At 45.2% G+C, this 17030-nt stretch overlaps 1 protein-coding gene and 1 non-coding gene across 5 annotated transcripts in view; both read left to right on the top strand.

Annotated features, from left to right (window-relative positions):
• The window catches only part of LOC126469998 (uncharacterized), a 292826-nt gene that overhangs the window by 107635 nt on the left and 168161 nt on the right, over positions 1-17030 (top strand). The gene's annotated exons all lie outside the window — the stretch shown is intronic.
• Trnaa-ugc (transfer RNA alanine (anticodon UGC)) lies at positions 3168-3241 on the top strand. The gene has a single exon. It is a non-coding gene; the product is annotated as a tRNA-Ala (tRNA).

The following is a 17030-nucleotide window of genomic DNA, read 5'->3' as shown; positions in this document are numbered from 1 at the left end:
AAGAAGCAAGGACAAAGTAATTCATCCCCTAGGTTTTCACCTAGTAAATCGTTAGTGGCTACCTCGGAATCCCTAGTAGTATGGCATGTCAAGCCCGCACCATCTGTAAATATATCTACGATTAAATCTTTTATTAATTATACCATCTTGCATGGCCTCGTTGTGTTAGCTATTGCATCGACCATCTTCCTACCCTACCCGTACCCATGTGCGTAGTCAGTCTTTTCCAGTTGAGCTAACTTTCAGTTTTTGTTCACAACTAATTGTTCAAATGGCTCGAAGCACTATGGGAGTTAACATCTGAAGTCATCAGTCCCCTAGACTTAGAACTACTTAAGCCTAACTAACGGAAGGACATCACACACATCCATGCCCGAGGCAGGATTCGAACCTGCGACCGTAGGAGCAGCGCGGTTCCGGACTGAAGCGCCTAGAACCGCTCGGCCACAGCGGCCGGCTTACATCTAATAGTTTCAGTCCTAGGTACTATGCTTTCACTCTGGAAGTTACATTTCTCGTTACCCTTTTTGTTGCATTTCTCGTTGCCCTTTTTATTTGAGGGAAGGAAGGTTAGAGCATTTAGAGATGGATCACAAGGTCCTGTTATGTAAGGAAGGCGAAGGAAATCAGCAGTGCTCTTTTTAAGGGAACTGCTTTAGGCGTTTTAAGAAAATAAGGAATAACCCAAATCTGAATGGTCAGACGGGGTTTGGAGTCGGCTTACTCTCGAATGTAAGTGCAATGTGCTACGCTCAAATTCTCCTTTGAATAAATTCTTCGTACTTATAGATATTTTGCTAAAACAGACATAATGTCTGATGGGATAACCGCAATCACTAGTTTTTCCAATATTATTTATAACCAGTCTTGATTGCATAAAATGTTTATTCAAATGACCGGTTTCGGTTCTTCTAGAACCATCTTCAGATCTGCAATTTCGGTTACAGGAGTAACATATCCATAGACAGCAACCTTCACATGCTGCGTTTTCATGTGAAAACCGGTCATTTGAATAAACATTTTATGCAATCAAGACGGATTATAAATACCATTATAGACATTTGGCTGATTTTCAGATCGTCCAGGGGCTGTGTGGCGTGGACAGGGTGTTTTTTTTTTTTTTTTTTAGGTTAGAGGGTCTCGGGAAAACACAAGAAGGACTTCAGTTACAAAGGGTGCAGGCTGATCACAGGAAGAACGTAGATACAGGAACCATTGGTATAACAGTTGTAAATTGTCGTAGCTGTGTTGGGAAAGTACCAGAGTTCCAAGCGCTGATAGAAAGCACTGATGCTCAAATCGTTATAGGCACTAAAAGCCGGCTAAAGCCAGATATAAGCTCGGCCAAAAATTTTGCGAAGAACCTAACGGTGTTCCGAAAGGATAGGCTAAACAAGGTTGGCGGTGGTGTGTTTGTTGCTGTCAGAAGTAGTTTAACTTGTCGCGAATTGAAGTAGATACTTCCTGTGAGTGAGTATGGGCAGAGGTCATTGTTGGGAACCAGAATAAAATAATAATTGGATCTTTTTACCGAACTCCCAGTTTAGATGATGCAGTTGCTGAAAGGTTCAAAGAAAACTTGAGTTTGATTTCAAACAAGTACCCGACTCGTGCGATAATAGTTGGTGGTGACTTTAATTTACCCTCGATATGTTGGCGAAAATACACGTTTAATTCCGGAGGTACGCATAAAATATCATCGGAAATTGTGCTAAACGCATTCTCTGAAAATTATTTCGAGCAGTAGTTCATGAGCCCACGCGAATAGTAAACGGTTGTAAAAACACACTTGACCTCTTAGTAGTAAATAATCCTGAGCTAATAACGAGCATCAAAACCGATTCAGGGATTAGTGAACACAGGGTTGTCGTAGCGAGATTGAATATTGTAATCCACAAATCCTCGAAAAATAAGCGAAAAATATACCTATTCAAAAAAGCAGATAAAAATTCACTTGACGCTTTCCTGAGAGACAACCTCCACTCATTCCAAATTAATAATATAAGTGTAGACCAGATGTGGCTTAAATTCAAAGAACTAGTATTGGCAGCAATTGAGAGATTTATACCAAATAAATTAAGAAACGACGGAGCTGATCCTCCTTGGTACACAAAACGGGTTAGAACACTTTTGCAAAAACAACGAAACAAACGTGCCAAATTTAAACAGACGCAAAATCCCCAAGATTGGCGATCTTTTCAGGAGCTCGAAATTTAGCGCGGACTTCAATGCGAGATGCTTATAACAGTTTCCACAACGAAACTTTGTCTCGAAACCTGGCAGAAAATCCAAAGAGATTCTGGTCATATGTGAAGTAAGTTGTGGCAAGAAACAATCAATGCCTTCTCTGCGCGATAGCAATGGAGATACTATCAAAGACAGTGCTGCCAAAAGCAGTGTTACTAAACACAGCCTTCCGAAATATTTTAGAATTCGAATCGAGAACAGCTGCTAAAATGAGTAACGTAGAAGTAAATATCCTCGGAGTTGTGAAGCAACTTAAATCACTTAATAAAAGCAAGTCTTCTCGCCCAGACTGTATACCAAGAAATGGTTCAAATGGTTCTGAGCACTATGGGACTCAACATCTGAGGTCATCAGTCCCCTAGAGCTTAGAACTACTTAAACCTAACTAACCTAAGGACATCACACACATCCATGCCCGGCCCGAGGCAGAATTCGAACCAGCGACCGTAGCGGTCGCGCGGTTCCAGACTGAAGCGCCTAGAACCGCTCGGCCACACGGGCCGGCAGACTGTATACCAATTAGGTTTTTTTCGGAGTATGCTGATGCATTAGCTCAATACTTAACAATCATATACAACCGTTTGCTCGACGAAAGATCCCTACCCGAAGACTGGAAAGTTGCGCAGGTCACACCAATATTCAAGAAAGGTAGTAGGAGTAATCCATTAAATTACAGGCCCATATCGTTAACGTCGATATGCAACAGGATTCTGGAATATACATTGAGTTCCAACGTTATGAATTACCTCGTAAAAAACGGTCTGTTGACACACAGTGAACATGGGTTTAGAAAACATCGTTCCTGTGAAACACAACAAGCTCTTTATTCACATAAAGTGTTGAGTGCTATTGACGAGGGATTTCAGATCGATTCCGTATTTGCCACGGATAAGTCCTTGCAGTCGCGCTATTCATCGATGTCCTCGGTGGCTCAGATGGATAGAGCGTCTGCCATGCAAGCAGGAGATCCCGGGTTCGAGTCCCGGTCGGGGCACTCATTTTCAGCTGTCCCCATCGAGGTATATCAACAACACCTGTCGGAAGCTGAAGGTTTCAATTAATTAGCATTTTAATACATGCCCTAGTACGTCACCCCTATTGCTCGGGCTCCCGTCGAGGTTCACTAAAGACTGTTCAATGAGTCTTGAAGGAACTGTGAGGGAAGCCCGAACAACACGGCTGACGCACTAGGGCACGTATTACAAATCTGAAATACTGCTGTGATAATGACTAGTTAGTAGCCGAAATCTGGATTTGCATTAATGTCCAAATGCTTGTGAATTCCTAAGGTCCTAAGGGACCAAACTACTGAGGTCATCGGTTCCTAGACTTACACACTACTTAAACTAACGTAATCTAACTTACGCTAAGAATAACACACACAACCATGCCCGTGGGTGGACTCGAACCTCCGGCGGGAGGGGCCGGATTTACATTAATAAAGCCAGAAAGGAAACGACTGACTGCGGCTCTCTATAAATTTGAAAATAGTTTTTACTTCTTTGTGACTAACGGATTTCACATTGTTTTTAAATCTAAGAGACTGTCTTGATATTTGCAAATAGTGATTTGAACTATAGGGATTCCGTCAAGCCTCAGAGAAGGATTCACTGTGCGAGAGAGCATTCTCCTGAGAAGTAAGTATGTAGTTTTATGAACGGCTATAATCATTTTGCTATCCGTGCATCACAGCAGTATCTCCACGAGCACATCATCCGCCCTTGTTTCCACAGACACAATTACTAATACGTTACTCATGTATGCAACTACTCGTAAGACAGGTTCAGTTCTGATATGTCAGAGCATTGTCCTACACATGCAGCCTCGAGGACAGCCGAGAATAATAATGTTGATTACTTTGTTCTAACCTGCGAGCCACTGGAAGGTGTGCCATCTACACTAATCTACACAACTGTTGTATAGCCATTTTGGAGACCAAAAGATATCGTAGGTGCGCGAACACTGCAGACCACAATACAATACTGAAGGAGCAACTGGGTGAAAAGGAATTACGTAATCAATAATGCCGTTCAACGTTGACTAATTACGCGGAATTCGTCTTTGCTTCAACTCTGCCGTGATGGGCGATAGCCGTATTTCGTGGGTATACGCTGCGTTGTTCTACAACTACATCTGCACTTCGTAAGCCAACTTTTTGTTGTGGCGGGAGTTACTTTGTGTATCGCTTCGTTTCTCCACTTTCCTGTTCCAGTCACGAATGGTGCTCAGGAAAAAGCGATTGTTGGTAAGCCTCCGTTCGAACTCGAATCTTAGCTAATTCTGCCTTCATCCTTTCGGGAAATGTACGTAGAAGCAGTTAATGTATTGGGGCGTTTCTTTTAGGAGTATACGCTCTCCGAATTTTAACAGTTAACCACACTGACGTGCACAACCCCTCTCTTGTAGCTTCTGCCACTAGTGGTGTATGAATTTCTCCTCGACACTTCGCGCATTCTTAACGAATGTCTGACGCAACGAGCTGCTTTTCTTTCGATTTTCTCTATTTCTTCAATCAATCCTACCTGATAAGAGTCCCAGACTGATTAGCAATGTTCAAGTAGAGGTCGAACGAATGTTTTGTAAGCTACCTCTTTTGTGGGTGGACTACTCTTCTTGAGGATTCGCCTAACAAATCTCAACCTGGCATCTGCCTTCCCTGCAATAGTTTTATGTGGTCGCTCCACTTCAAATCGCTCAGTACATATACTGCTAGGTGTTTAATGGTTGAGACTGCTTCCATTCATTATTTGGCAATCGCGTAATCCTATAATATTAGTTTGCGTTTATGGACCCATGTTTGCTAGCCCAGTTCAGCTTGAGAGCGCTATGTTATAAGACATTGCATGACAGTGGGGGTAAGATGTTAACCAGTCTTGGCCTGGTATACAAGTCAGCACGGATGATGTCCTCAGACGCGTGGAGCCGCGCGGTCTCAGGCGTGTTCCACGGTTCGCGCGGCTCTCCCCGTCGGAGGTTCGAGTCCTCCCTCGGGCATGGGTGTGTGTCTTGCTCTTAGCTTAACTTAGTTTAAGTTGGATTAAGTAGTGGGACCGATGACCTCAGCACGTTGGTCCCAAAGGAACTTAGCACAAACTTCCAAAATTTTCAGATGTTCACGTACTTGCCTAATTGGCTGATTTGCCACTTTCGTCTGATATACACAATAAGCGATCGTTCAAAATAAAAACTCGCGGAACAAAATTTATTCGTGCCACTAATAAGCTCAACCACTTTCAGGGCTATACTATTCGCTTTGTAGCGCTCGAGATAGTGTAGAACTGGTACCAGTTAGTCATGTGAGCCTCTATCCACTGAAATAAGTCGTGCAGTGAAAAGGTGTGTATGTACCAATCGGTTGTGTGGAATCAGGGCAGTAAGATGGTTCAGGGTAGGTCTTGCAGAAAAGACCTATCGTGTTTGGACCTGCCCATGACCACACTACGAATGAATCAGACCGATTTGTCGGTGTATCAACGGGGACTGTTTAACCGGTCTACAAAGACTGGTGTGCCACACACAGCTACACTCTAAGAAAAAAAGACAATGATGCACCACGAAGGAATTATCCGAATGGGACTGAAATCTGTAAATGGGATATACATGCACGACAAACAAATTATTACAATTTCAGAAGAATGTGATGGTTTGTTCAAGAGAAATAACTCCACAAGTTGAGAAAGTCAGTAACTCGTTAGTTCGTCTCTCACCATTATGCAAGCAGCTATTCGGCTTGGCCGTAATTGATAGAGTTCTTCTACGTCCTCCTTAGGGATATCGTGCCAGTCCAGTTGGCGCATTAAATAGTCAAAATACCGAGATGGTTGGAGGGCCTGCTATGAAAACAAATGACTGTCGGGCCTTATGGCGGGCGATAGTGAGGTTGATATCGCACTGCTGTCTCGGGCGCGACTTCGGCCTGGAACCTCATTGACTGTGGTGTAATCGTCTTTAGTGATGGTTCCCGCTTGGAACTGAGCCCCGATGTCCAGCGGAGGCATGTCTGCAGAGTTCCGGGCAGTGGTGGGATACTTGTCTGACTGTCACCCGCCATATGCCCCTACAGCCAGTCTTTCCATAGCGGTACTCCTTTGGTTGTCATCCGCGGCACCCTTACAGTACATCGGTACGTCGACGATACTCTACGTCCCGTTTTATTGGCGATCATGGCAAGCCAGCCTGGACTTACATTTCAGCAACGTAATGCCACTGTTGATCTTCATGCTTGCAAAACCCTACATTGGCCAGCAAGGTCGCCGGATCTCTCCCTAACGGAGAACGTATGGAGCATTATGAGCAGGCACCTGCAATGATCTCGGGATTCTGACAATCCAATGCGCCAATTGGACAGAATTTGGCACAATATCCCTCAGGAGGACATCCAACAACCCTTGGCGGTCAGTTCCACGCCGAAAAAGTGCTTGCGTAAGGGCGAGAAGTGGACCAACGCGTTATTGATTTGTTCAATTTCTGAAGGCCCTCCTCGTGGATATATCATCCAGTTTTTCTGATACTGAAATAATTTGTTCGTCTATATAGACACATCAAAAAAAGTTTTGCATCACGTCGGAGTTCCGGAACCTGTACAGAAAATTGGAACAGAGATCAACACAAAAATCATTTCCGCTCTTTTTATTGCTAATTAAAACCACACATTGGATGTTGTACCACCATACAGCGAGATCTTCAGAGGTGTTGGTCCAGATTGCTGTACATACAGGTACCTCTGAGACCCAGTAGCACGTCGTCTTGCATTGATGCATGCTTGTATTCGTCGTGGCATACTATCCACAAGTTCATCAAGGCACTGTTGGTCCAGATTTTCCCATTCCTCAACGATGATTCGGCGTAGATCCCTCTGAGTGGTTGGTGGGTGACGTCCTCCATAAACAGCCCTTTTCCATCTATCCCAGGCATGTTCGATAGGGTTCATGTCTGGAGAACATGCTGGCCACTCTAGTCGAGCTATGTCGTTATGCTGAAGGAAGTTATTCAAAAGAAGTGCACGATGAGGGCGCGAATTGTCGTCAATAAAGACGGAAGCCTCTCCAATATACTGCCGATATGGTTGCACTATCGGTCGGAGGATGGCATTCACGTATCGTACAGACGTTATGACACCTTCCATAACCACCAGCGGCGTACGTCGGCTCCACATAATGCCACCCCAAAACAGCAGGTAACCTCCACCTTGCTGCACTTGTTAGACAGTGGGTCTAAGGCGTTCAGCCTGACAGGGTTGCCTCCAAAATGTCTCCGACGATTGTCTGGTTGAAGCCATATGCGACATTAATCGGTGAAGAGAAAATGATGCCAATCCTGAGTGGTCCACACGGCATGTTGTTGGGCCCATCTGTACCGCGCTGCATGGTGTCGTTGTTGCAAAGATGGACTTCGCCATGGACGTCGGGAGTGAAGTTGCCCATCATACAGCCTATTGCACCCAGTTTGAGTCGTAACACGACGTCCTGTGGCTGCACGAAAAGCATTATTCAGCATGGTGGCGTTGCTGTCAGGTTTCCTCCAAGCCATAATCCATAGGTAGCGGTCATCCACTGCAGTAGTAGCCCATGGGCGGCTTCAGCGAGGCATGTTATTGACAGTTCCTGTCTCTTTGTATCTCCTCCATGTCCGAACAACATCGCTTTGGCTCACTCCGAGACATCTGGACACTTCCCTCATTGAGAGCCCTTGCTGGCACAAAGTAACAATGCAGACGTGATTAAACCCCGGTATTGACTGTCTAGTCATGGTTGAACTACAGACAACAGGAACCGTGTACTTCTTTCCTGGTGGAATGACTGGCACCGATCAGCTGTCAGAACCCCTCCGTCTAATAGGCGCTGTTCATGCATGGTTGTTTACATCTTTGGGCGGGTTTAGTGACATCTCTGAACAGTCAAAGGACTGTGTCTGAGATACAATACCCACACTCAACGTCTATCTTCAGGATTTCTGGGAGCCGGGGTGATGCAAAACTTTTTTTGATGGGTGTGTGTACACCACATCTACCGATTTCCGTCCCATTCGGATAATGCCTTGGAGGTGCGTCTACATATTTTGTCCTAGTGCGTAAGTAAGACAGCGTAAGCCTATTGTTCGTAAAAGGATCCTAACCGACAAGGACCGGAGACAAGTGTCATGCTTTGTCAGTGGCAACAGGTTTCAAAGCAGAAATGAAATGCTGCTGCCCGTGAATGCAGATCTATCTGAACCACTTTCCGAGCTAACGTTGCGAAGGGAACTGCATGCAGTGGACATTTTGAATAGAATACCTCGCCGAAGACCATTACTTATAGCGGCAAAAAAATCTGTACGTCTTCAGTGGACGGCGGCCGATGTGGCCCAGCGGTTCTAGGCGCTTCAGTCTGGAACCGCACGACCGCTACGGTCGCAGGTTCGAATCCTGTCTCGGGCATGGATGTGTGTGATGTCCTTAGGTTACTTAGGATTAAGTAGTTCTAAGTTCTAGGGGACTGATGCCCTCAGATGTTAAGTCCCAGTGTGCTCACAGCCATTTGAACCATTTTTTCAATGGGCCAAAGAACACAGAAACTGAGCAGTAGCTTACTGGAGACTTATAGCGCGGTCCGATGAGTCCCAATTTTATCTCTTTTGCAAATGTGATAAGGCGGCGAGCGCAATGAGTTGTTGAACCCGCAGTGTGTGGCGGATATTTATCTATAATAATGAACATTGTCATATCAAAGAAATAATACAATTATAAGTAACTATGTTTTCTTAAAAAATAGCTTTCCCGGTCGACAGAAAGCAGCCGCCTGAAATTAAGGACACGGAAGTTAGCGACAAACTGTTTAAACCCACAGGACAGGCATCGAGCAAGTCACAGTCGAATGGTGACATCATAAACTGAAGTATCAGATGAAATGTGATTTTGTCCGTTATAATTGGTTTTTGAAAGCATGCGACTTGTGGGAACAAATGGTATGTTTATAAATAACTTTCTGCTACCGTGTACGATTTTCTTTTACACGACGCTTTTTTCAATAGTGTATTTCATCGAATTACGCCATTTTTTCGTAATGTTTTCGATATGTGAGGCTCTGCTTTGTTTTTTTGACTTCACTGCAATATGTAAAAAAACGCGGAATTTGAGTAAGTTATCGATTTTTATGTGTAGTTAGTGGTGAAATTTGGAATAACTTGTACTTACAGTATTCTTAGTACAAGTTCTTCCAAATTTCGCCATAACTGCGTATAAAATTCGATAACTAACTAAAAAGTCAACAAACAAAGCAGAATCTCTCACGTCGAAAACATTACGGAAAACTGGCATAATACAAAGAAATACACACTTGAAAATGGGAATCAGTAAAGAAAAGAAAATCGTGACTGATAGCAAAAAGTTATTTATAAAAAAAAAAAAAAATTATCAGATGAAGGATGTGCACCTTACATACTTAAATTCACCTGTTGTTAGAATTTCCTTACTTTTAGTTGGATATTCTAATTGGAATTGCCCTAAATCATGTTTGGTGGGAGTTACAGTAAGACGCTGTGTGTGAGAAATGTGTAGGTCTAATTGATGCTCCGATAGTAGATTAATGAAGATTTATTGTTCATTTTTAGAGAAAACGTGGAAAATGTGCATGATAGGAAGGAATTTAGCCGCAGCTCGCTCACGCATTGGAAATAAAACTGATGACGGAGCCCCTGATCGTGTAGTTGAATGTCACTCAACTTGGTAGACTTAAGCCCGGCCCGTATCGAACCTGTTTTCGAATTAACGACCGTTGCCTTAGTCTACTGGCCAACCTGAATGTGGTTTGTGGACACACTCCTAAACATCCGTAGGTCCACTGTTTCCGATGTGATAGTTAAGTGGAAACGTGATGGGACACGTACAGTTCATAAGCGTACAGGCCGACCTCGTCTGTTGACTGACAGAGACCGCTGACAGGTAGAAGAGGGTCGTAATGTGTAATAGGCAGACATCTATCCACACCACCACACAGGAATTCCAAACTGCGTCAGGATTCACTGCATGTACTATGACAGGCGGGAGGTGAGAAAATTTGGATTTCATGGTCGAGCGGCTACTCATAAGCCGCACATCACGCCGGTAAATCCCAAATGACGCCTCACTTGGTGTAAGAAGTGTAAACATTGGACGACTGAACAGTGGAAAAACGTTGTGTGGAATGACGAATCACGGTACACAATGTGGCGATCCGAAGGCAGGGTGTCAGTATAGCGAATGGCCGGTGAACGTCATCTCCCAGCTTGTGTACTGCGAAGAGTAAAATTCGGAGGCGGTGGTGTTATGGCGAGGTCGTGTTTTTCATGGAGAGGGCTTGCACGCCTTGTTGTTTCGCGTGGCACTATCACAGCACAGGCCTACATTGATGATTTAAGCACCTTCTTGCTGCCAGCCGCGGTGGCCGTGCGGTTCTAGGCGCTCCAGTCCGGAGCCGCGATGCTGCTACGGTCGCAGGTTCGAATCCTGCCTCGGGCATGGGTGTGTGTGTTGTCCTTAGGTTAGTTAGGTTTAAGTAGTTCTAAGTTCTAGGGGACTGATGACCACAGCAGTTGAGTCCCATAGTGCTCAGAGACATTTGAACCATTTTTGAACCTTCTTGCTTCCCACTGTTGATTGCATCTTTCAACAAGATCGGGCACCTTTTCATAATGCATGTCCTGTGGCGGAGTGGTTACACGACAATAACATTTCTGTAGTGGACTGGTCTGCTCAGATTCCTGACCTGAATCCTACAGAACACCTTTGGTATGTTTTGGAACGCCGACTTCGTGCCAGGCCTCACCGAACGACATCGATACCTATCCTCAGCGCAGCACTCCGTGAAGAATGGGCTGCCATTCCCCAAAAAACCTTCCACCACTGGATTGAATGTATGCTTGCGTGAGTGGAAGCTTTCATCAAAGCTAAGGGTGGGACAGCACAATACTGAATTCGAGCATTACCGACGGAGGACGCTACGAACTTGTAAGTCGTTTTCAGCCAGCTGTCCGGATACTTCTGATCACATAGTGTATCTGTGGCGGGACAAGGGTATCTGCCCAGTATTTGCCTAGTTAGTAGTCGGAACCCGCCTGAAAACCACGTCCAGGCTGACTGACTCACCAATCCTCGTCGGTAATCCGCTAGGCGCATTCGATGCGGGACAGGATCGACTCCCCAAATCCCAGAAATGACGCGTTAACGCGCTCCGCTATCCAGATCACGAGTAATTACCACATTTTTCCCAAATTGAAGGATATTTTGGACGGAAGGCACTATGGAAAAGACAACTAATTAAAAGAGGATGTTTTGTGACCGGTTCAGCAGCTTGGCAGCAGCCGGAGATGTAGGGAATTTGTGGAGCACTATGACCAATGTTTAAATTTGAACGGCGACTATGTGGAGAAATAGCCCGCCCGTTTAGCCGTGGGGTCTAACACACTGCTTTCCGAGCGGGAAGGCGTGCCGGTCCTCGGCACGTATCCGCCCGGCGGATTAGTGTCGAGGTCCGGTGTGCCGGCCTTCTGTGGATGGCTTTCAAGGCGGTTTTCCATCTGCGTCGGCAAATGCGGGCTGCACCCCCTTATTCCGCCTCAGTTACATTATGTGGACGATTGCTGCGCAAACACTTTCTCCGCGTACTCGTACACCGTAATTACCCTACCACGCAAACATTGGGGTTACACTCGTCTGGTGTGTGACGTTCCCTGGGAGGGGGGGTCCACCGGGGGCCGAACCGCACAATAACCCTGGGTTCGGTGTGGGGCGGCGGCGGGGTGAGTGGACTGCTGTAGCGTGTTGTGGGGTTGTGGACCACTGAGGGCTACGGCGGGGACGAAACCTCTCCGTCGTTTCTAGGTCCCCAGTTCAATACAATGTAAGAGAAATAGATAAGATATCAAAATATATAGTAAAATAACTTTTCTTTCCTTATCTCGAATAACAGTGTCTGGAGAAACACGCCTTCTTTACTTTTAGAACACAACACGTTACCATTCCTAATATGGTGTAGGAAAACCGCTGGCATTCAAAACAGCTTCCGGGCGTCTTAGAATGGATAAATATTGGTCCTGTATGGTTTTTAAGGGAATGGTAGATCATTTTTCTTGCAGAATAGTGGCAAGTTCAGGTAGCGATGATGGAGGTGGATAGCGATTATACAGTCTTCTCTCCAAAGTGGACCACAAATGCTCAATAATACTGATTCAAATGGTTGAAATGGCTCTGAGCACTATGGGACTTAACTTCTGAGGTCATCAGTCCCCTAGAACTTAGAACTACTTAAACCTAACTGACCTAAGGACATCACACACATCCATGCCCGAGGCAGGATTCGAACCTGCGACCGTAGCGGTCGCGTGGTTCCGGACTGTAGCGCCTAGAACCGCTCGGCCACCCTCGCCGGCAATAATACTGAGATCTTGTGACTGGTGGCATGGGGAGATTAGACCCCAGTTAATCCTCATGCTCACAAAATCAGACGTGACCATTGCGAAATGTATGGACAGGATCCCTGTCGCCTTGGAGGACAGCATCACCATTAAGGAACAAACATTGTGCCATGGGAAGGACCTGATAAGCCAAAGTGGTCACATAGTCCTTGGCAGTAATGCGACCGTGCAGAGTAACCATGGCGCCCATGGAATAACACGATATAGCTGCCCAAAACATCACCGAACCCCCGCCATGTTTCACTCTTAGGACGTAAACTCTGCTGGAACTTGGAAACAGTGTGAAACAAGACTCATGCGACAAGATGACACTCTTCCTTTGCTCCATAGTCCCGGTTTTATGGCTTGGGCATTTGCACCACTGATGAGTGGTTTTGGAACTCCAGATCACCCTGCAATTCTCTGCTTATGGAGGCCCTTCGTGTTGTTTTGGTGTTGACATTGTTCGCGAGTGCGACATTCAGTTCTGCGGTGCTGTTTTAGTTGTTGTCCTCTTACGTTTCGTCACAATCCTGCCGTCACGATCACCCAACACACACCTTCGTCCGCGTTGTGACTTAGCGGATGAAGTTTCTCCGCTTTCCTTGTATGCGTTATAAATCTGGCAGAAAACCCAGAGATTCTGGTCATACATAAAGCACACCAGTGGCAAGAAGCATCAATACCTTCACTGCGCGATAACGACGGTGAAGTCACTGATGACTGTGCTACTAAAGCAGAGTTATTAAACAAGGTTTTCCGAAACTCCTTCGCTAAAGAAGACGAAGTAAATATTTCTGAATTCCAATCAAGAACAACTGCCAAGATGAGAAACATAGAAATCGGTGTCGCAAAGCAGCTTAAATCACTTAATAAAGGCAAAGCTTCCTGTCCAGATTGTATACCAGTCAGGTTCATCTCAGAGTATGCTGATACTATAGCTCCGTATTTAGCAATTATATATAACCGCTAGCTCGCAGAAAGAGCCGTACCTAAAGACTGGAAAATTGCACAAGTCACACCTATACCCAAAAAGGCAAGTAGGAGTAATCCGTTGAATTACAGGCCTATATCACTAACGTCGATTTGCAGTACGGTTTTGGAACATATACTGTATTCGAACATTATGAAGTTCCTCGAAGAAAACGATTTATTGACACATAGTCAGCACGGAATCAGAATATAGCGCTCTTGCGTAACACAACTAGCTCTTTATACTCATGAAGTAATGAGTGATATCGACATTAGATGCCAGATTGAGTCCATATTTTTAGATTTCCAGAAGGCTTTCGACAGCGTTTCTCACAAGCGTCTTCTACCCAAACTGCGTGCCTATGGAATTCGCCTCAGGTGTGCGACTGGATTCGAGATTTCCTGACAGAAAGGTCATAGTTCGTAGTAAAAGACGGAAAGTCATCGAGTAAAACAGAAGTAATATCCGGCGTTCCCCAAGGAGGTGTTAATAGGCCCTCTATTGTTCCTGATCTATACTAACGGCGTAGGAGAGGATCTCAGTAGCTGTATTAGATTGTTTGCAGATGATGCTGTCATTTACGGTCTTGTAAAGTCATCAGATGGCCAAAACGAATTGCAAAATGATTGAGATAAGATATCTATATGGTGCGAAAAGTGGCATTTGACCCTGAATAAAGAAAAGTGTGAAGTTATCCACATGAGTACTAAAAGAAATCCGCTAAATTTCGCTTAAGCGGTAAGTCACACAAATCTAAAGGCTGTAAATTGAACGAAATGCTTAGCGATTACAATTAAAAATAACCTAAATTGAAACGATCGGATAGATAATGTTGTGGGTAGAACAAACCAAAGACTGCGATTCATTGGCAGAACACTTATAAGGTGCAACAGATCTACTAAAGAGACTGCCTACACCACACATGTCCGCCCTATTCTGGAGTACTGCTGTGTGGTGTGGGATTCTTATCAGGTAGGACTGACGGATGATATCGAAAAAATTCAAAGAAGGGCAGCTCGTTTTGTATTATCGCGAAATAGGGGCGATAGTGCTACAGACATGATACGTAATTGGTGTGGCAATCATTAAAACAAAGGCGTTTATCGTTGCGTCGGGATCTTCTCATGAAATTTCAATCACCAGTTTACTCCTCCGATTCCGAGAACATTCTGATGGCACCCACCTTCATGTGGAGAAATGATCATCACGCTAAAATAAGAGAAATCAGGGCCCGAGTCCTCGTTTTTCCCGCGCGCCGTTCGAGAGTTGAACGGTAGAGACAACTTGAAGGATTGAACCCTTTACCGGGCACTTAATTGTGAATAGGAGAGTAATCACGTAGATGTAGATGTAGAAATCTTTGATACGGTTCCTCGTGAAACACCAAACACTTCGGTTACCTTTTTTTGCAAAAGCACCCACTATACGAGAACCAAAAATTTGCCCACGCTCGAATTGACGTAGTTCCGATATAATGCACTCAAAACTGCGCAGAACTTTTCTCTGACAACGACTGACACCTGCAACGTATTGAGGACATTGCATAATTGCCGTTCAAATACAACAGCGCAATCTGCAGGCTTGGCTAGCATCTGCCTCTATGTTGACAAAATGGTTCAAATGGCTCTGAGCACTATGGGACTTAACATCTTAGGTCATCACTCCCCTAGAACTTAGAACTACTTAATCCTAACTAACCTAAGGACATCACACACATCCATGCCCGAGGCAGGATTTGAACCTGCGACCGTAGCAGTCTCGCGGTTCCGGACTGAAGCGCCTAGAACCGCTCGGCTACCGCTGCCGGCCGTCTGTCTGTGTGTGGGGGCCTGCAGTGATAGAGGGTGGCTTCCTGTTGTCACCCTTCCCAACTTCCCAGCACATAATATGTGCAACCCATCCATTTGCGGTTAGTGTTATCACATGTGAATGTGTCAGAAATTTTTTGAAATTTTTTATGAAGCGTGTGGCTGAGGCGGGATGTGGGTACTAGACAAGTATTCACCTCGTCGGATGTTGGAAACGGCCTAAAAACCAAATCCAGGCTGCTGGTACAACGGTTCTCGTTGTTAATCCACCAGGTGGATTCGATACGTGGCGTACCTACCCAAATCCCGGTAGTGGCGTGTTGACGCGCAGTGCTATCCAGGTGGGTCTGATGTGAGAATGGGCACCATTTACAAAAACGTGTTGACCCGTTCACCATTTCACATTTCAGTAGCAGCACAGAAAAGCAAGATGCGCAGATACGTATAAAAGGAAAGTGCACTAGTGTCCAAAAGTTAAGCATAATAATGGCAAGAGGGCATATTGGTTTATCAGGATGTTGGAAGGATTTTTGAAGTAACTACAGTTTAATCAGAAAACATTTGGCATACAACAGTGTCCGAAACATAATGTTAGAAAAGTTCGTGTAGCTAAGATACACATTTTTAGGAAAATAAAACACCTGGTTAATCTCTTCCACAGCAAACGGATCTGCTAATAGGGCATATCGTTACCCCTAACAGCCACACATAGTGCCCAGCGACGTGGATTGCTATGTACGACATCATTCAAGAGGCCTGAAGTGTCTGTGGTGGAGGCTGACGGGATGCAATTTGCATACGTAATGGATCCCAGGTATGTTCTGTAGGATTCAGACTGCGGCCCTCGCAGGTCAGTCCCTGCGACAGACATCTTCACCTTTAAGAATTTCAATCATCAGAGCAGCTCGATGCGTACGGACGTTATCGCCCACAAAGAGAAAGACTGGACCTACCGCACCTCTGAAAAGGCGAGCATATGGTAGGAGCAATTCATCTCTGTGCATCTGAGCCTTTACAGTATTCCTCCAACCACCAACGAAGATGTGCAACTCCATACGGCGATTCAACATGATGCCTGCCAGCACCATCACGCCGCCACCACCAAACCGGTCTCTTTCCACGATTTTTTTTGGGTTGTATCGTAAGCCTGTTCCACCTCTCTAATCGCCTTTCATCAGCAGAGATCAGTCCACAGTTCGGCCCTCTTGGCGCAGTAAGATACAACGAAAGCCCAAAATACCTGGGAGTCACTCCGGACAAAACTTTAACGTACAAAAAACACCTTTCCAACTTGGCCAAGAAGATACAAACACGAGTGAACCTTGTGAGAAAGCTGGCAGGCAGTACATGGGGAGCAACCATATCGGTCCTCCGAGGAGCATCCCTTGCACTGGTATACTCTGCAGCGGAATACTGTGCACCACTCCGAAGCGCCCACGTAGTGAAATTAGCCGTCCAACTGAACTCAGTTATGGGAGTAATTAGTGGTACAGTCCGGTCTACACCTACTTGCTGGCTACCAGTGCTTTCAAACATCTGTCCACCAGACCTCCGTCGAAAGGCTGCTCTTTACAACCTCTGTCAGCAAGTTTCTG

Source organism: Schistocerca serialis, chromosome 3, assembly GCF_023864345.2.
Source record: "Schistocerca serialis cubense isolate TAMUIC-IGC-003099 chromosome 3, iqSchSeri2.2, whole genome shotgun sequence".
Classification (NCBI taxonomy): domain Eukaryota; kingdom Metazoa; phylum Arthropoda; class Insecta; order Orthoptera; family Acrididae; genus Schistocerca; species Schistocerca serialis.
The sequence above is the reverse complement of the archived record's forward strand: the minus strand, read 5'-3'. Positions and strand labels throughout refer to the sequence as shown.